Below are 21,701 nucleotides of genomic sequence, written 5' to 3'. Positions count from 1 at the left end.
ACTTCCCGGATCAGGGACTGAACCTGTGTCTCCTGCTTTGGCAGGTGGATTCTTTACTGCTGAGCCACCAGGGAAGCCCCCATTTAACATCTTATATATCTTATACGTAGAGTAATTATTGGTTTACAGACCTATTCATGGTTGCCTCCCATAGACTGACAGCTTTACACCAAACATTTAGGCAAACATTTTGACATCTGTGTATTCTTCGTGTCTCATTCAATACCTGCAGATAGCAGGTACCTAATGAATGTTTACTGAAGCATCAACAGATTCCCCAGCAGCAATGATGTATCATCATCCAGTTGTCCATGACCATTCTCAGGTCTGTCTTTGAGTTATCTTCAACCCAGGCCCCTAAGCCTTGAGGAAAGCCTCAAGGTTTCCATGAGTTAGCAGCTGTCACACATGTGTGAAAACACGCGAAGCACTGCGTGTCAGAATTGTTACACGTCAGGTAGTATAAACAAAGGCCTCTTGAAGTTGTGTTTTATGGTAACTGCAGAAACCTTTCTCAGTAAATGAGAAAAGAGCTCTCTCCCTCTGCCTTGATTTAATGTATTAAAAGGTTCTGAAAGGCAGTCCATGTGCACACACACACATCCATACACACAGTGAGAGCTAGCATTAACCCTCCAGTATCAGTATCTCACTGCATGAAGTCTGAACAACAATAGTAAACATCAGAGGAGCTTTCACAACAAATTCTTTAAACAAATTCACAGCTGTCAGCCATGATACGAGATTTAATTAGGCCACCCTGAGTTGTGCTGCATACAATCTTCACTGTAATTAGGTTCTTTGTTGTACACATTGTGTGGCCACTGAGGAAAGGTCCTTAAGAGGCACACTCTCCCATGGGTAATCACACCCTGGGCCCAATATACGTGACGGCAACTGGCAAAGAAAATACACGGTTTCTTCCCCTGCATGGTAATGCAAAAGGAACAAGTAGTGCCTGGATCCTACTCATTTTCATTTTTTTGTCAAAATGTCCTTTGTACAATCTTGCTGAGTCCACAAGAGCATGTAACAGAGTTGTCACTCTCAGTTTGACAACACGAGGAAGTAAGTTAGAAAGTCGGCCTCATTTCTGTAGAGCTCTGCGCTGTGATTGCTGTTCAGTGCTGGCGTGGTGTCAAGAAGTCTGAAGAGTCTGATACTGTGCTCTGCGAGCTGACAAGTTAGCCTGCCATAGTTTCAGGTGTTCTGGTAGAAGAAATAAGAAAAGAAGAAACCAGAGACAAAGGACAGTTTATTATTCATAGCAGTAGTGGGCGAACCAACTGTTTTGGCCTGGGGTTGCCATTAGGAGAAAAGTAAAAGCATCTTACCTGGGAATGGTCAGGGAAGAGTCCTAAAATTTTTAATTAGGACCCTGTGTGTGTGTGCACATGCTCAGTTGTATCCAACTCTTTGTGATCCTATGGACTGTAGCCCTCCACGCTCCTCTGTCCGTGATTTTCCAGGCAGGAATACTGGAGGGGGTTGCCATGCCCAACTCCAAGGGATCTTCCTGACCCAGGGATCGAACCATTCTTTTGCATTTCCTGCATTGGCAGGTGAATTCTTTACCACTGCACCACATGGGAAGCCCAAAAGTCCTAATAACTTCCTACCCCTTTCATCCTAATCATTATCCTGGAAGGAAACTGAGAGAAAGTAATCCCTTTCTGGGGAGAGTTGCATTTAGTGATCTAATTATCTTCCTGAAATGTGTGGACCAGGAGGAGGTGAGGGAAGTAGAGTAGGAAATATTGTTGAGTCAATTATCTAGGAGCCCATTTCAGAGTTTAACAATACCAGATGCCTGTGGGTGGCAGGAAGCATGGAAGGTCCGTCAGATACCTTGACTGTCGGCCCATTGTTGAGTGGCTTGTGGTAAAAAGCACACTGTTGTCAGACTGTAGATGGTCCAGAGAGTCAAAAACTTCACCTGGATTAGTTTCAAGGGCCACAGTAGTCTCAAACACATCTTTATTAATCAAAATTGGAACCATTACAATCAAAACATTTTTGCCACCAAGAAATAAGTTTGCTTATTCTTGTAACATAAAAATCTGCGCTTCAGGAGTCGATGAACTCTTGGAAAGCATTTTCTGTATTCTGCTGGTTGTGGAAGGCTTTTCCCTGCAAAAAGTTGTCAAGATATTTGAAGAAGTAGTTGGTTAGCATCAGGCAAATATGGCGGATGAGGCAAAACTTCATAGCCTGATTTATTCAACTTTTGACATGTTGGTTTTGCAATATGCAATTGGCACTGTCATGGAGAAGAATTGGACCCTTTCTGTTGATCAATGCTGGCTATAGGCATTGCAGTTATCAGTTTGCTGAACATACTTCTCAGATGTAATGGTTTCATCAGGATTCAGAAAGCTGTAGTGGATCAGACCAGCAGCAGACCACTAAACAGCAACTATGACCTTTTTTTGGTGCAAGTTTGGCTTTGGGAAGTGCTTTGGAGCTTCTTCTTGGTTCAGCCACTGAGCTGGTCGTTGCCAGTTGTCATATAAAATCCACTTTTTGTCACATATCACAATCCAGTGGAGAAATGTTTTCTTGATGTTGCATAGAATAAGAGAAGACAACACTTCAAAACGACATTTTTAAAAATTTTATTTTAATTAATTAATTTATTTATTTTACTTTACAATATTGTATTGGTTTTGCCATACATTGACTTGAATCCTCCATGGGTGTACATGTGTTCCCCATCCTGAACCCCCTTCACACCTCCCTCCCCATTCCATCCCTCTGGGTCACCCCAGTGCATCAGCCCTGAGCACCTTATCTCATGCATCAAACCTGGACTGGGGATTCGTTTCACATATGATAATTTACATTGTTTCAGTGCCATTCTCCCATATCATCCCACCCTCGCCCTCTCCCAATGAGTCCAAAAGACTGTTCAATACATCTGTGTCTCTCTTGCTGTCTCTCATACAGGGTTATCGTTACCATCTTTCTAAATTCCATATATATGCGTTAGTATACTGTATTGGTGTTTTTCTTTCTGGCTTACTTCACTGTGTATAATAGGCTCCAGTTTCATCCACCTCATTAGAACTGATTCAAATGTATTTTTTAATGGCTGAGTACTTATATGCAGAGTACATCATGAGAAACGCTGGGCTGGAAGAAGCACAAGCTGGAATCAAGATTGCCAGAAGAAATATCAATAACCTCAGATATGCAGATGACACCACCCTTATGGCAGAAAGTGAAGAAGAACTAAAGAGTCTCTTGATGAAAGTGAAAGGAGAGTGAACAAGTTGGCTTAAAGCTGAACTTTCAGAAAACTAAGATCATGGCATCTGGTCCCATCACTTCATGGGAAATAGATGGGGAGACAGTGGAAACAGTGTCAGACTTTATTTTTGGGGATTCCAAAATCACTGCAGATGGTGATTGCAGCCATGAAAATAAAAGACGCTTACTCCTTGGAAGGAAAGTTATGACCAACCTAGATAGCATATTAAAAAGCAGAGACATTACTTTGCCAACAAAGGTCCATCTGGTCAAGGCCATGGTTTTTCCAATGGTCATGTATGGATGTGAGAGTTGGACTGTGAGGAAAGCTGAGTGCCAAAAAATTGATGCTTTTGAACTATGGTGTTGGAGAAGACTCTTGAGAGTCCCTTGGACTGCAAGGAGATCCAACTAGTCAGTCCCTCCTAAAGGAGATCAGCCCTGGGTGTTCATTGGAAGGACTGATGCTGAAGCTGAAACTCCAATACTTTGGCCACCTCATGCGAAGAGTTGACTCATTGGAAAAGACCCTGATGCTGGGAGGGATTGGGGGCAGGAGGAGAAGGGGACGACAGAGGATAAGATGGCTGGATGGCATCACCGACTCAATGGGCATGAGTTTGAGTAAACTCCGGGAGTTGGTGATGGACAGGGAGGCCTGGCGTGCTGTGATTCATGGGGTCGCAAAGAGTCGGACACGACTGAGCGACTGAACTGACTGACTGACTAAATATTACATTGTCTATACGTACCACAGCTTTCTTTCTTTCTTTCTTTTTAGTGCTGCGGGCAGAGGGTGCTGTTTATTTTTTTAATTAATTAATTAATTTATTTTACTTTACAACATTGTATTGGTTTTGCCATACATTGACTTGAATCAGCCATGGGTGTACATGTGTTCCCCATCCTGAACCCCCCTCACACCTCCCTCCCCATCCCATCCCTCTGGGTCATCCCAGTGCACCAGCCCCGAGCATCCTGTATCATGCATCAAACCTGGACTGGCGATTTGTTTCACATATGATAATTTACATGTTTCAATGCCATTCTCCCATATCATCCCACCCTCGCCCTCTCCCACAGAGTCCAAAAAACTGTTCAATACATCTGTGTCTCTCTTGCTGTCTCACATACAGGGTTATCGTTACCATCTTTCTAAATTCCATATATATGCGTTAGTATACTGTATTGATTTTTTTTTTTTTCTGGCTTACTTCACTCTGTATAATAGGCTCCAGTTTCATCCACCTCATTAGAACTGATTCAAATGTATTCTTTTTAATGGCTGAGTAATATTCCATTGTGTATATGTACCACAGCTTTCTTATCCATTTGTCTGCTGATGGGCATCTAGGTTGCTTACATGTCCTGGCTATTATAAACAGTGCTGTGATGAACACTGGGGGTACTCATGTCTCTTTCAGATCTGGTTTCCTCAATGTGTATGCCCAGGAGTGGGATTGCTGGGTCACAGGGCAGTTCTATTTCCAGTTTTTTAGGGAATCTCCACACTGTCCTCCATAGCGGCTGTACTGGTTTGCATTCCCACCGACAGTGTTAAGAGGGTTCCCTTTTCTCCACACCCTCTCCAGCATTTATTGCTTGTAGACTTTTGGATAGCAGCCATTCTGACTGGCATGTAATGGTACCTCATTGTGGTTTTGATTTACATTTCTCTGATAATGAGTGATGTTGAGCATCTTTTCATGTGTTTGTCAGCCATTTGTATGTCTTCTTTGGAGAAATGTCTATTTAGTTCTTTGGCCCATTTTTTGATTGGGTCTTTTATTTTTCTGGAATTGAGCTGCAGGAGTTGCTTGTATATTTTTGAGATTAATTCTTTGTCCGGTGTTTCATTTGCTATTGTTCTCTCCCATTCTGAAGGCTGTCTTTTCACCTTGCTTATAGTTTCCTTTGTTGTGCAGAAACTTTTAATTTTAATTAGGTCCCATTTGTTTATTTTTGCTTTTATTTCCAATATTCTGGGAGGTAGGTCATAGAGGATCCTGCTGTGGTTTATGTCGGAGAGTGTTTTGCCTTTGAGTTCCTCTAGTTTAATAGTTTCTGGTCTTACGTTTAGATCTTTAATCCATTTTGAGTTTGTTTTTGTGTATGGTGTTATAAAGTGTTCTAGTTTCATTCTTTTACAAGTGCCTGACCAGTTTTCCCAGCACCACTTGTTAAAGAGATTGTCTTTTCTCCATTGTATATTCTTGCCTCCTTTGTCAAAGATAAGGTGTCCATAGGTGCGTGGATTTATCTCTGGGCTTTCTGTTTTGTTCCATTGATCTGTATTTCTGTCTTCGTGCCAGTACTGTACTGTCTTGATGACTGTGGCTTTGTAGTAGAGTCTGAAGTCAGGCAGGTTGTTTCCTCCAGTCCCATTCTTCTTTCTCAGGATTGCTTTGGCTATTCAAGGTTTTTTGTATTTCCATACAAATTGTGAAATTATTTGTTCTAGTTCTGAAAAATACCATTTGTAGCTTGATGGGGATTGCATTGAATCTATAGATTGCTTTGGGTCCTATACTCATTTTCACTATATTGATTCTTCCAATCCATGAACATGTTATATTTCTCCATCTATTTGTGTCCTCTTTGATTTATTTCATCAGTGTTTTATAGTTTTCTATGTACAGGTCTTTTGTTTCTTTAGGTAGATATATTCCTAAGTATTTTATTTTTTTCATTGCAATGGTGAATGGAATAGTTTCCTTAATTTCTCTTTCTGTTTTCTCTTTGTTAGTGTATAGGAATGCAAGGGATTTCTGTGTGTTAATTTTATCCTGCAACTTTACTATTTTCATTGATTAGCTCTAGTAATTTTCTGGTAGAGTCTTTAGGATTTTCTATGTAGAGGATCATGTCATCTGCAAACAGTGAGAGTTTCACTTCTTCTTTTACTATCTGGATTCCTTTTACTTCTTTTTCTGTTCTGATTGCTGTGGCCAAAACTTCCAAAACTATGTTGAATAGTAGTGGTGAGAGTGGGCACTCTTGTCTTGTTCCTGACTTTAAGGGAAATGCTTTCAATTTTTCACCATTGAGGATAATGTTTGCTGAGGGTTTGTCATATATGGCTTTTATTATGTTGAGGTATGTTCCTTCTATTCCTGCTTTCTGGAGGGTTTTTATCATAAATGGATGTTGAATTTTGTCAAAGGCTTTCTCTGCATCTATTGAGATAATCATATGGTTTTTATTTTTCAATTTGTTAATGTGGTGTATTACATTGATTGATTTGCGGATATTGAAGAATCCTTGCATCCCTGGGATAAAGCCCACTTGGTCATGATGTATGATCTTTTTAATATGTTGTTGGATTCTGTTTGCTAGAATTATGTTAGGGAGTTTTGCATCTGTGTTCATCAGTGATATTGGCCTGTAGTTTTCTTTTTTTGTGGCATCTTTGTCAGGTTTTGGTATTGGGGTCATGGTGGCCTCACAGAATGAGTTTGGAAGTTTGCCTTCTTCTGCAATTTTCTGGAAGAGTTTGAGTAGGATAGGTGTTAGGTCTTCTCTAAATTTTTGGTAGAATTCAGCTGTGAAGCCGTCTGGTCCTGGGCTTTTGTTTGTTGGAAGATTTCTGATTACAGTTTCAATTTCTGTGCTTGTGATGGGTCTGTTAAGATTTTCTATTTCTTCCTGGTTCAATTTTGGAAAGTTGTACTTTTCTAAGAATCTGTCCATTTCTTCCAAGTTGTCCATTTTATTTGCATATAGTTGCTAATAATAGTCTCTTATGATCCTTTGTATTTCAGTGTTGTCTGTTGTGATCTCTCCATTTTCATTTCTAATTTTGTTGATTTGAATTTTCTCGCTTTGTTTCTTGACAAGTCTGGCTAAAGGTTTGTCAATTTTATTTATCTTCTCAAAGAACCAGCTTTTGGTTTTGTTGATTTTTGCTGTGGTCTCTTTAGTTTCTTTTGCATTTATTTCTGCCCTAATTTTTAAGATTTCTTTCCTTCTACTAACCCTGGGGTTCATAATTTCTTCCTTTTCAAGTTGCATTAGGTGTAGAGTTAGGTTATTTATTTGACTTTTTTCTTGTTTCTTGAGGTAAGCCTGTATTGCTATGAACCTTCCCTTTAGCACTGCTTTTACAGTGCAGTACAGGTTTTATGTTGTTGTGTTTTCATTTTCATTCATTTCTATGCATATTTTGATATTGTGATTTGTTAGTTATTCAGTAGCATGTTGTTCAGCCTCCACATGTTGGAATTTTTAATAGTTTTTCTCCTGTAATTGACATGTAATCTTACTGCATTGTGGTCAGAAAAGATGCTTGGAATGATCTCAATTTTTTTGAATTTACCAAGGCTAGATTTATGGCCCAGGATGTGATCTATCCTGGAGAAGGTCCCGTGTGTGCTTGAGAAAAAGGTGAAATTCATTGTTTTGGGGTGAAATGTCCTATAGATATCAATTAGGTCTAACTGGTCTATTGTATCATTTGAAGTTTGTGTTTCCTTGTTAATTTTCTGATCTATCCATAGGTGTGAGTGGGTATTAAAGTCTCCTACTATTATTGTGTTATTGTTAATTTCCCCTTTCATACTTGTTAGCATTTGTCTTACATATTGTGGTGCTCCTATGTTGGGTGCATATATATTTATGATTGTTATATTTTCTTCTTGGATTGATCCTTTGATCATTATGTAGTGTCCATCTTTGTCTCTTTTCACAGCCTTTGTTTTAAAGTCTATTTTATCTGATATGAGTATTGCTACTCCTGCTTTCTTTTGGCTTCTATTTGCATGGAATATCTTTTTCCAGCCCTTCACTTTCAGTCTGTATGTGTCCCTTGTTTCGAGGTGGGTCTCTTGTAGACAACATACATAGGGGTCTTGTTTTTGTATCCGTTCAGCCAGTCTTTGTCTTTTGGTTGGGGTATTCAGCCCATTTACATTTAAGCTAATTATTGATAAGTATTATCCCGTTGCCATTTACTTTATTGTTTTGCATTCACGTTTATACACCCTTTCTGTGTTTCCTGTCTAGAGAAGATCCTTTAGCATTTTTTGGAGAGGTAGTTTGGTGGTGCTGAATTCTCTCAGCTTTTGCTTGTCTGTAAAGCTTTTGATTTCTCCTTCATATTTGAATGAGATCCTTGCTGGGTACAGTAATCTGGGCTGTAGGTTATTTTCTTTCATCACTTTAAGTATGCCCTGCCATTCCCTTCTGGCCTGAAGAGTTTCTATTGAAAGATCAGCTGTTATCCTTATGGGAATCCCCTTCTGTGTTATTTGTTGTTTTTTCCTTGCTGCTTTTAATATTTGTTCTTTGTGTTTGATCTTTGTTAATTTGATTAGTATGTGTCTTGGGGTGTTTCGCCTTGGATTTATCCTGTTTGGGACTCTCTGGGTTTCTTGGACTTGAGTGATTATTTCCTTCTCCATTTTAGGGAAGTTTTCAACTATTATCTCCTCAAGTATTTTCTCATGGCCTTTCTTTTTGTCTTCTTCTTCTGGGACTCCTATGATTCGAATGTTGGGGTGTTTAACATTGTCCCAGAGGTCTCTAAGGTTGTCCTCATTTCTTTTCCTTCTTTTTTCTTTTTCCTCTCTGTTTCATTTATTTCTACCATTCTATCTTCAACCTCACTTATCCTATCTTCTGCCTCCGTTATTCTACTGTTGGTTCCCTCCATAGTGTTTTTGATCTCATTTATTGCATTATTCATTATATATTGATTCTTTTTTATTTCTTCTAGGTCCTTGTTAAACCTTTCTTGCATCTTCTCGATCCTTTTCTCCAGGCTATTTATCTGTAACTCCAATTTGTTTTCAAGATTTTGGATCATTTTCCCTGTCATTATTCAGAATTCTTTATCAGGTAGATTCCCTATCTCTTCCTCTTTTGTTTGGTTTGGTGGGCATTTATCATGTTCCTTTACCTGCTTGGTATTTCTCTTCCTTTTCATCTTGTTTACATTGCTGTGTTTGGGTGGCCTTTCTGTATTCTGGCAGTTCAGTCTGGTGGTTCCTCTTTATTGTGGAGGTTCCTCACTGTGGGTTGGGTTGGACAGGTGGCTTGTCAACGTTTTCTGGTTAGGGAAGCTTGTGTCTGTGTTTTGGTGGATGGAGCTGGATTTCTTCTCTCTGGAGTGCAATGGAGTGTCCAGTTGTGAGTTTTGAGATGTCAGTGGGTTTGGTGTGACTTTGGGCAGCCTGTATATTGAGGCTCAGGGCTATGTTCCTGTGTTGCTGGAGAATTAGCCTGGTATGTCTTGCTCTGGCTCTTGTTGGCCCTTGGGTGGTGCTTGGTTTCAGTGTCGGTATGGAGGCGTTTGATGAGCTCCTATCGATTAATGTTCCCTGGAGTCAGGAGTTCCCTGGTGTTCTCAGGATTTGGACTTAAGCCTCCTGCCTCTGGTTTTCAGTCTCATTCTTACAGTAGCCTCAAGCCTTCTTCATCTATATAGCACCGATGATAAAACATCTAGGTTAATGATGAAGTTTCTCCACAGTGAGGGACACCTGGAGAGGTACACAGAGTTACATGGAGAAGAGAAGAGGGCGAGGGAGATAGAGGTGACTAGGAGACGAGGGGAAATCAAAAGGGGAGAGAACAAGCTAGCCAGTAATGACTTCCCTATATGCTCTCCACAGTCTGTACCCCTCAGAGATGTTCACAGAGTTACACGGAGAGGAGAAGAGGGAGGAAGGAGACAGAGGTGGCCAGGAGGATAAAAGGGGGAATCAAAAGGAGAGAGACAGATCCAGCCAGTAATCAGTTCCCTAAGTGTTCTCCACAGCCTGGAACACACAAAGCGATTCACCAAGTTGGGTAGAGAAGAAAAGGGGGTGGGGGGAGATAGAGGCAACCTGGTGGAGAAAAAGGAGAGTCAAAAGGGGGAGAGAGCAATCAGGCCAGTGATCTCGCTCCCAAGTAAAAATGGGTACTGAGATTGGGTTCTTAAAGGTACAAAGTTGATAACAAATACCAAAAAGGAAAGATTAAAAATCTAGAGTAGAGGTTAGATTCTCAAAACTACAATATTAAAAACAACAACAAAAAAACCAAAACAAACAACAACAACAAAAAACAAAGTCACAAAAATTATAAAATATATATATGAAGTTTCCTTTAAAAATAGCGTCTTTTTTTTATAGAAGGTACCACTTCTATATGTAAAATCTAGGTGCTGTGGAGGCCAAGCTGGTTGTGTTCTTGAAGGTGCTGTTTTCATTTGACAAGTGAAACTTATTGGGACTATCCCCCTCTGTTAGTCATTGAATCTGAGTTGACTCACCCAAAATAGGACTATCCCATCAGAGAGTCACAAGGTTTCCATGGGTCAGGCATTCAGTTTTGATAAGAGCACAGTAGCAAGCTAATAGCTACTTTTTAAAAAGAAGATCTTTGGTAGTTGCATCAGGCACATAATGAATCTAAAACCCCACTGGAGCATCCCTGGGTGGAGACAGCCTCCTTTTGCTAGAGGCTGCAGTCAACAAAACCATTAGTCACAGAATTTTGTAACTCAGAGGGGTCATTAGAGATTTGGGCCTCCAGATTAGAGAGTGTGTTATTTCAATGACTTTCCATACAGCTTCCAATGCAGTCTCTTGGTTTGGGCCTCATCCAAAGGATGCCAATTTGCAAGTTAGCTCATGTAAAGAACCAGATAGAATCCCCAGGTGAGGCAGATAGTATCTCCAATACTCAAACTGTCCCATATGGGCCACCTTTTTGGTGATAGAAGGGCAAAGAGACAGCAGGTTTTTTCTTTTCTTTTGTTTTATTCTGCCGGAGATACTGAGTATTGTTAATCTACCCTCATTGTTTCAAGAAACTTTAATTGGTCATCAGACTCCTAAATTTTTGTCCGGATTTATCAATAAATTGCCACTTTATCAATAAAATTGCCACTTCTGTCAATAGGGATATGATATACTGCAATAAGAGTAGTTGACCTGAGGCTTCTGACTTGCCCATTGACAAGGCATCATGTATAACAGGGGTCCCCACCCTCCAAGATCTAATGCCTGATGATCTGAGGTGGAGCTGATGTGATAAGAATAGAAATAAATTGCACAATAAATGTGATGCACTTGAATCATCCTGAAACCATCCCCCTGGCCTGCCCCCCCAGCCCTCTCCCCCCCAGCCCCGCCCCTGTCCGTGGAAAAATTGTCTTCAGTGAAACTTATCCCTGGTGCCAAAAAGGTTGGGGACTACTGACTTATGTATTGAAACCTTTGGACATCAGAGGGTAGAGGCACTCACTAAATGCTGAAAAATGTCCTGGCAACTGAAAGCAGTGTTGCCCCACAGCATCAACTTTGCTAGACGCTGTGACTGCACCCGAATCCATTTTACAGGTTGGTGGCACATTACAGACTAAGGCGCCCACACCACTGGCACTTGAAGATCAGCATCAGTCTCATCTGTGTGGCAAGGGCTCCATATGTGTTAAGTGCTTCTCCAGTGATACCAGAGTCCCCTCAGCACCACTAAAACTGCTCACGTCTTATTAGCATTCTCTACAGGCAGCTCTTCTCAATTGTGGAGACTCCTCTCTGGCACTTATGAGAGAGGGAAGTAAAAGCATCAATTCTTATTGACATAAAGATGTAAAAGCAGCAACATCTATACATTGAATCGACTCAAAGTGCCCCACCCACAAAGTCAGACTAGCTTCTCCTTCCCCTCTGTGAACGCTGCCCAAACCCCATTGGCTGAATCTGTGTGCATTTTCCTCCCACATGTCCAGGTAGAACAGTGTCTCAGACTCCTGTGTTTAACAGAGCCGTAAAGTTTGATTCACTCCGAGATTCCCAGCTTACTGAGATAGATGTGTATGGCCTTCAACCCTCCTTAGGGATAGGGAAATATTGACCCCCATCTCTAACTGTTTCTCCCCAGTGTGGCTGAGGTCTGAAGAGGTAGGAGGACATCATTTCCTCATTCATCAACATTAGATACCCACTCCAGAGTACTGGTTCGTTGTCAATGCCACATCTATGGTTTCCCATGGAGTTTGTTTGTGTCAGAAAAAAAATGTCCCCATGAAGGCCAGTGCTCTCTTATAGAAGCCAGAAACCATTGCAGAAAAAGTTTGAGACTTTTACTGTCATCTCCAAATGGATCGAAAGTTAGCATTAGAGGTTGCAGGAGGATTTGAGTTGTGAGAAAGCCTAGTTGTCATTCTTCCTTAATAAGCATTACACACTCCACGTCCTCAACTCCTAAGCAAATCAGCCAAAGCTCTATAACTGTCTGGTTTTTGCCCATAATGATAGCAGTTTTTCTTCCTTTCATGCTCAGTATGGATATGGGTCCCTGTAACTTGTCTGAATGCAAGTGGAACATTCTGCCAACCGAGATGAATCTTAGTGTTGTTGTTATTCAGTTCACTAAGTCATGTCCAACTGTGTGACCCTATGAATTGCAGCACGCCAGGCTTCCCTGTCCTTTTACTATCTCCCAGTTTGCTCAAATTCATGTCCATTGTATCGGTGATGCTATCTAAACATCTCAACCTCTTCCGCCCCCTTCTCCTCTTGCCCTCAATCTTTCCCAGCATCAGAGTCTTTTCCATTGAGTTGGCTCTTCACATCAGGTGGCCAAAGTGTTGGAGCTTCAGCATCAGCATCAGTCCTTCCAATGAATATTCAGGGTTGATTTCCTTTAGGATTGACTGGTTTGATCTCCTTGCTGAGGAAGGGACTCTCAAGAGTCTTCTCCAGCACCATAATTCAAAAACAACAATTCTTCAGTGCTCAGCCTTCTTTATGGTCCAACTCTCACATCTTTACATTTTTACTACTGGAAAAACCATAGCTTTGACTATTCATACCTTTGTCTGCAAAGTAATGTCTCTGCTTTGAATATGTTGTCTAGGTTTGTCATAGCTTTTCTTTCAAGGAGCAAGCATATTTTAATTTCATAGCTATAGTCACCATCCACAGTGATTTTGGAGCCCAAGAAAATAAAATCTGCCTCTGTTTCTACCTTTTCCCCATCTCTGTCATGAAGTGATGGGACCAGATGCCATGATCTTAGTGTTTTGAATACTGAGTTTTAAGTCAGCTTTTTCACTCTCCTTTTTCACTCTCATCAAGAGGCTCTTTAGTTCTTCTTCACTTTCTGCCCTTAGAGTGGTATCATCTGCATATCTGAGGTTGTTGATATTTCTCCCAGCAATCTTGATTCCTGTTTCATCCAGCCTAGCATTTCTCATGATGTACTCTGCATATAAGTTAAATAAGTAGGGTAATAATATACAACCCTGAGTACTCTTTTCCCAATTTTGAACCAGTCCATTGTTCCATGTCCAGTTCTAACTGTTGCTTCTTGTCCTGCATACAGATTTCTCAGGAGGCAGACAAGGTGGTCTTGTATTCCCATCTATTGGCTATTACAATGGGGTAGATTAGAGTTTGACCCCTGGGTTGGTGAGGAAGTTCCTTCACCCAGAGAAGAGTTAGCAACAAGCAGGGTACTCACTGGTCAGGAACTGTCTCTGAAACTCCTTCCTGATTATTCAGCCTGCAAGTACCTACCAAATTCCTTCAATTTAGTAGGCAATAAAGTAAAAAAGAAAGAAAGAAAGAAAAAAAAGACAAGCAAAAAAATTTATTTCCCAGTTGGCCATACTATTTGCAGTTCAATACTGATTCCCTTGGACTTTCCTCACATCCCGTTAATTGGCCTGGGAGGCCCTCATGCTTTCTGTTTCAGAAAGCCACGTCTTTGTCATTATCCCACCATCATTGCCAAAACTCTCAAGAACCCTAAAGGGTCTGACATTTGGCTTCCTTGTAAACCAAAAAGTTAGCCTGTCATAGCGTCATGATGAAAGCCTGAGATTTGAGATTCCTAGGTCAAAGATGAGGTTTATTACAGCACTAGCAACAACCTGAGCATCAGCATTTTTATATCAGTTCCCACTTCCCATGGGGGGATGAGAATAGGATCAGGTGACATGTGCCCATGCAGTAGGTCATGTTACAGAAGGACTCCAAGCTCAGGGAACCAGGATATTTTTATAATGCCAAGAAGTATGCCTGCCCTTTGCTCCAGAGAGAGAAACTACCTTCACTTCCAAGGCTGCTTGCTGTACAAAATCCTTTTAAAGGAACAAAGGGTACCTCAGTGCTTTGCTCACAGGTGGGCAGAAATATGAGAAACCCTCAGAGAACTGTCTCCATTAGCAAAAAGAAATAGCCGGCAACAACAATAGGGGAGTGGCACTCAAAACACCTGGTGACTAGGAATTAGGTCCACAGCTCAGGTCATTCTGTGGATTATATACCTGGAGGTATTGGGAGCTTATGATCACACAGATAAATTTTCAACCTTCCACAAGAGGTTGTGGAATAAAATAAAAATCCTCACAAGAAGAGGAAGAATCTGAGAATTTCAGACATCGCAGTGACATCAGAAGTCAAGGTGGTTTTTTTATACTAGATTAAACTCAAGAGCTATTGAAAATTGCTGAAGCAGTATGATAGGTATCTGGGGATGCTTTTTACTGGTCACTTTATGTGCTTTAAAGTTTTTTGTACTAATTAAGAATTTCTTTAAACAATGTGAAAATAACAGAATTCTCCATTGAAGAGAAAATGCTCAAGATAAAAACCTCTTAATAGTTGAAGTTGGTATAGAATATTTCTCCACCAGAAAATATCTACTGTGGTAGGAAGAAGAAAAGTATGTATTTTATCTATAGATAGTATTGAAATTTTAGTTTTAGAAATGCTTGAAGTATTTTAAACATGGGGACAAAGATCTGGGATGAAAGAAAATTGAAGAATTGAATTTTATTATTAGACTTAACTGCTGAAGTGATCTGGCATCTAAACCAAACATCACCAAGATTTCGGTGTTCACTGAGAACAAGGAGAAGAAGGAACTTGCAAATGCTTGCAGCAGAGGTTGCTTCCATATAACAAACGGAGCAAAACCAGACTGACTGTGGGGGGAGTCTAGTCATTCGTTCTTTCACTGAGTATCAACCGAGTACCATCACTGGGCTTGGTGAGTTTATCTGAAAAAAGAGAACAGGTTTAAAGATTACTTTTTAAGAGAAGGGGAGTGAACTCATCATCTTCAGTATTTTTCTTAAAATTATATTATCCTTATATTGTGATAGTTCTTGATTAGGATTTAAACATATTTACAGAAAGGAAGTAGAGAATGAAATCTGAAAGGGGACATGTACAGGTGATACAGGTCTGAAACAAAATGATACCTCATCAAGCTTGGGAAATGCTTAGAAAAGTAGATAGTAACTCTCTGCATGGGCCATCAGCAGACAGCAAGTGAGTCTTGAGAAAATTAACCTAACCTATGATTATAAAATGGGCCTCTCTAGATTACTGAAATCATTAGAAATCCTGGAAATAGAATCGTTACTGCCCTGTTCCTCTGACCCCTGTTTTATGGCTGCCACAACACCATATCCCAGGATAAAGACAGAGAAGGGTCAATAGGCTCTAAATTAAGAATTAATGGAAAGACTAAGATCCCTTAGAAAGATGATCACTGAGAAAGGATTTTATCAAAATGTGTACAATCTTGACGAAGCCCAGGAGCGCTGTATCGCTCTGTACCAGTTGCACCCAGCAGGGCACCAGGTGAGGGCGTGGTGAGGGGGAGGGAGCCGGGAAGAGACCCAGCTGGGACAGAAACCCTGTTCACTGTGCTTTGCACCTCTCCAAAAAGGGAGAGCCCCTTCCTCCCCCGGAGTGCCCAGAGGGCATGGCTTTCTTTACCTGCTCAAAGTCCTGGCTGTGCTAGTTGTGGCTCTCCAGGGAGAGCATCTCAAAGCCTGGAATGTTTCAGGGCATCCATTGAAATTCTATGAAAGTAGTTTAAAGACAAATAAAAGATGGCATTACTTTATACAGTGGGTAGTAAACATATGGAACTCATTATCCTCAAGATGTTGCGTAGTCCACAAATATAAATAGGATAAAGAAAGATTTAGATAAATTCATGCTTGTTAGATTCATATGAGCTGCTAGAGCATTGTTAGAAACACACAGGGAACATCTCCAAATGCTTTCAGGGAAATCACCGTGTTTGTCTTCGAAATGTCCTGGAGTACCAGTGCCATGAATTGAACAGGCAGCTCTCTGACTCCCCAAGTTTCTTAGCACCCACAGTACTCAGGTTAGATTTTAAGTAACTGAGGGCTAAGCTTCTGTATCATAAGGATTTTCTTTACGTTAACAAATTACATAAACATTTTTCTCAATGGTGGGTGTGAAGTTTCGTGTGATCTTAAACCTTTCCTTGCTAACTTGGAATTGTCGTGACAAATGTGCATTTTGTACTGGGCTGTAAAAGAGTGCTATGTTAGGACCCAACTCAGATGTGTGGCACTATTTGACTCTCACCTAGACCCACAGACTTATTGTGGTTGTTTTTTTCATTTCTTTCAGTATTTGTGCTTACTTTATGTAAGATTTAATCTTCTGTTCTTCAGGCTTCTCTTTTCAGCCTTGTGAGTGGGCTTGCAGGGAAAACCCTTTCACTCATAATATGCAGCTCCCACCTCCTTGACTTCAGAGCAAAGCACCCTACCCCCTTCTGTATCCTGTCATCTCGGCTGTGCAACAGACCTCCCCTTAACTCACTGCACTCAGAGACCAGGCTGCACCTTTAACAAGCTTAACTGAAGCGTGGGGAGTGACTGAAGAGAAGGACGTCGTAGCACCGCTGCTGGATTTGGCTCCCCGGTCCTCAGCCTCCGGGATCTAATGCCTGATGATCTGAGGTGGAAGCTGATATAATTATAATAGAAATAAACTGCACGATAAATGTAATGCATTTGAATCGTCCTGAAACCACCCTCTCTGCCTCCTGGTCCGTGGCAAAATGGCCTTCCACGAAATCAATCCCTGGTGCCAAGAAAGTTGGGGACCCCTGAGCTACCAGATGAGCTTACCCCAAACCCAGCAAGGCTCAGAGCCATTCTGAGTCCTCCACAAAGATATGCCTGTGTAGCTCCCATCCCTGTCCTGCTCAGGCCAACCCCAGAGGCGGGTTAAAGGTATCCACAACTCCAAGCACAAGCCCGCTGCCAAGCTCCAGACATGGGAAGGAGGTGTTTCCTTCCCCCAGTTTGGAGCCCACTTCTCCAGTTATCATTGGTCCAGTGACCAATTACTTTTCCTAAGATGACAGACCAACAGAATCATGAACTTGTCTCATGGTTCCCTGTAGGATAATGCATCAAAACACACCAGTACAATATCAATACATTCTAGGTTATTTGACCTTATGTAGCCCTCAGACAGGGCTTCCCAGGTGGCGCTAGTGGTAAAGAACCTGCCTGCCAGTGCAGGGTGTAAGAGACTCAGGTTCGGTCCATGGGTAGGGAAGATCCCCTGGAGCAGGGCATGGCAACCCACTGCAGTATTCTTGCCTGGAGAATCCCATGGACCCTGGGGAGCTGGTGGGCTATAGTCCATGGGGTTGCAAAGAGTGGGACACGACTGAAGCCAGTTTAGCACACACACAGTCCACAGACATAAACAGTCTGGGCCCGGTTGAGTCCTACCAAAGGCATTTCTGTCCTTTGCAGGACTGTCCACTAGTGACATGCAAACTTGCCTACTCCTCCTCCACACAGTCTCCAGATTTTGCTTCTGAACAAGGGTGTACACAGATCTCCAAATGATTTAGTGATACTTTATAGGCACAATAAAGCCAAAATTCACTCTTTGATGATAATAAACATTTATCAAGGGAAATACAATGTGCAGACATGTAATTCTTCAGATTACAAAACAGACATTTGCTGTTGAGTTGTAAAACAAAGATGTTTAGCAACTCAGAGTCACCCTGATTGAAAATCACCAGCTCAGAATAAGGCCTTTGCTTAGATTTGACACCTAAATGACTCATTCTGTTGATTTTCCCAAAATAAGAGAACAGTCTACCCTGAAGGTGAATTCTAGCTGTCGTCTCTAGGGAGGAAAAAACTGACTATAGCTTTTAAATCCCTTTTCTCCATCCTCTGTCCATCAAGTTTTCAACGATCTTTAAGGTTAAGTTTTAGCGCAATCTCCCCCTTAGGTAAGTGTCTTTTAATAGATTCTAAAACACAGTTATTTTATCTTATTCATTTTAATTTTTACATTTCAATATCTCTGAAATCAGGATGCAATCTATGACAGTCACACTTTAACAACCACACTTTGCCAAACAGTGGCAAAAGCAGTCATGACATAGTTGCCTACATCCATGAGAAATTAGTCCATTAAAAAATGAGCCTACTGAAAATATCTTGGCTTGGCTGTTCCCATCAGGCCTGATTGGACAACTGCAGAGCTTCAGACAGCAAATTGTTTGAGGCTATCTGAGACAGTACAGACCTGTTGTCTGAAAACCTTCCAGCAACTCCCAGGAGGATTCATAAAGCTCCACATTTAAAACATGCATAATGGGTGTTACTGGTTTGGGAAAAGTTGTTGAGCTAAAAATGGAACACTTTTAAGAAATGCTGCCTCACCCATGCTCTTGGTGGCTCGGTGTCTGTAGAAAATCACAGATACCAGTTACTATTTCAAAAGTGATTCAGAACAATAAGCCTTCTGCACATGTTTCAGAGAATACTTTTTTACTGAAATATAGTTTATTTGCAATGTTGTTTTAATTTGTGCTGAATAACAAAGTGGTTCATTTGTGCATATGTATACATTTTTTTCACATTCATTTCCGTTGTGGCTTATCATAGGATATTGAATATAGTTCCTTGTTCTATATGATAGGACCTCCTTGCTTATCCATTTTGTATGTAATAGTCTGCATCTGCTAATCTCAACCCCCTACTCCATCCCCCGCCACCTTGATGACCACAGGTCTGGTGTCTACGTCTGTGAGTCTGTTTCTGTGTCATAGATGTATTCATTTGTGTCATATTTTAGATTCCACATGTAAGTGATATCAGATGATATTTGTCTTTCTCTTTCTGACTTACTTCATTTAGCATAATAATCTTTAGGTCCATTCATGTTACTGCAAATGGCACTATTTCATTTTTAATGGCTGAGAAGTGTTCCATTGTGTGTATGGACCTCATCATCTTTATTCATTCTGTTGATGGAGATTTAGGTTGTCTCCATGTCTTGGCTCTTGTGAATGGTGCAGCCATGAGCATAGGAGTGCATGAATCTTTTCGAATTATAGTTTTGTCCACATACACGCCCAGGAGTGGGATTGCTGGATCATATGGCAACTCTATTTTTAGTTTTCTGAGGAACCTCCGTACTGTTTTCCATAGGGGCTGTATGAACTTACATTCCCACCAATATTGTGAAAGAGTTCCCTTTTCTCCATGCCCTCTCTAGCATTTGTTATTTGTAGACATTTTAATGAGGACCTTTCTGACTGGTGTGAGGCGGTACCTCATTGTAGTTTTGATTTTCCTTTTTTTAATGGAATACTTTGTGTGCACCCTGAGTTGCTTAGTTGTGTCTGACTCTTTGCAACCCCATGGACTGTAGCCTGCCAGGCTCCTCTGTCCATGGAATTTTCCAGGCAAGAATACTGGAGTGGCTTGCTATTTCCTACTCCAAGGGATCTTCCCAACCCAGGGATCAGACCTGCATCTTCTCCACTGGCAGGCAGATTCTTACCTCTGAGCCACCAGGGAAGCCCTATGAAATACTTTACCTGATTTATTTTGATTAATTTACCCTCTTCAGCATGCAAAAAAGTGACAAAAGATTTTTTAAAATCTGTGGTCTCAAGTAACTCATTCTGTTTTATACGAAAGCCTGAAGTCATGGTTTGACAGTGTTCCCCGCTTGGAGACACGTAAACGAATGGTTCATGTGCCTGTCTGTCTCCCAGTCTTCGTGCTCTTTTTAAGGAGACTGTGCATCGTACTAGTTCTGGCCAGAGGGTGTGGTTGGAAAATGACTTGCATTCCTTTGCAATTCAAGCATAGGAAAACTAGGCCTTGATTGCTGGTCACTTTTCTCTCACCTAGTCAACCCTGAACCTCTTATAGAGATGATGGCGCCTTTATCACTCATGGTTCCTGAGTGACCAAGTCGAACAGAAGCCTCGAGGGACCCTCCTTGTAGCATGAAACAAACCTTTGTTGCGTGAGCCCCTGATGTGTGGGGTTTGCTTTCACTGCACCCTGAGTCTAGCATATCCTTACTGTAATATAACCTATAATAACCAGTGGTAGCTCACACTTGGTGAGATGCAGTCCAGGCATACTCCGTGTGCAAGTGCTCAACAGCCAGCACTCACGGGGGTGAGAGGAGTTCTTGACGTCTAGTATCCGTCTGTTTTTGTGGTGTGGTGTAAGTACTCCATCATGTCCAATTTTGAGTTATCAATGTGACATCAACCAGCTTTATAAATGCCAGCAAATTTAATAATTGAATCCTGTGAACCAATATAAGTGGACTCCAGCATGCCACCAGACATATGCTACAAACCTCCCCATTTATATCTTCTCATAGACTATCTCTTAGTTTTTAACACCCAACCTCACAGAACATATATCACTCTCAGTGTATCATTTTGGGGCTGATATTTTTATGGGGAAAATATATGTTTACATACTCAAACCTCAGTAGAACATTCTTAAAAAGCAAATATGAAGGGAAAATAACTGATAGTCAGAATCATGTGCACAGACTTTTAACAGTGCATCAATAGAGATGAGTTTCTATGTCACTGGTACTGAGATGTGAAATTAAGAGCAGCTAGTAGCTTCTGTGTCCATTCTTTTATAATCAATAAGCTTGCTTAGTCATTTTACATCATATGTCATTTGTTACTTACATAGACACATCTTACTATGGTTTCATCATGTTTTTAGAAATTTGTTGGTGGTTCAGGGCTGATGTGTGACACATTATAATTTTTCCCACTTGAAATAATGGGAAACAGGAGTCCAGTCAGTTTGTTTCATGTACAATAGCTGATTGTCAATAATGAATTACTGTCATGCGGGCGGAGATGTCGATTATGTAAATTCTAAGAGCTTTAGGTCTTATGAGCTTCCATATGAATTTAATGACATTTGTTTGCCTACTCGAGGAACTTTTTGCATAATTTTTGGTTTATAGTTGTGTTCCAGATGGACAGTACTGCTGGGGAGCTAAGTTGTGGATGGCTGAAGCAAAGAATTCCTACATTTATAATATAGTTAAAAATATATGGTACAACATTAGTTACTGTCTATTCTGAGGTGAGAAACAGGGTGGAATCTAATTAGTTCTGATTCATTGATGCAAAATAAATCAGTCACCATTCAGAAGATGGTTAACAACCTTTGCTAGTTCATGTGCTCAAATGTCTTTCCTTTGGACTGAAGCTTCCATCTTTTGACCTTCTCAATCCTGAGGAGTCAGAGTGAGACTGAGACCCTTCTCGAGACTTTTCCCAGCACTGTAATTTCCCCCACTCCTTTCATCCTGGGTAATGTCAATCTGCAGAGATATGAAAAGGCCATTTAAAGCAAGTCC

At 40.9% G+C, this 21,701-nt stretch overlaps 1 long non-coding RNA gene across 1 annotated transcript in view; it reads left to right on the top strand.

The window, feature by feature from the left end:
• The window catches only part of LOC122453573, a 47,884-nt gene extending 30,500 nt beyond the window's left edge, over window positions 1–17,384 (top strand). Inside the window, exon 5 of the long non-coding RNA XR_006273108.1 lies at window positions 16,691–17,384. This is a non-coding gene — a long non-coding RNA (uncharacterized LOC122453573). The remainder of the gene's footprint in view (window positions 1–16,690) is intronic.
• Window positions 17,385–21,701: the final 4,317 nt, after the last annotated feature.

The sequence above is a fragment of the Cervus canadensis genome, chromosome 15, assembly GCF_019320065.1.
Source record: "Cervus canadensis isolate Bull #8, Minnesota chromosome 15, ASM1932006v1, whole genome shotgun sequence".
In the NCBI taxonomy this organism is placed as follows: domain Eukaryota; kingdom Metazoa; phylum Chordata; class Mammalia; order Artiodactyla; family Cervidae; genus Cervus; species Cervus canadensis.
The sequence above is the reverse complement of the archived record's forward strand: the minus strand, read 5'-3'. Positions and strand labels throughout refer to the sequence as shown.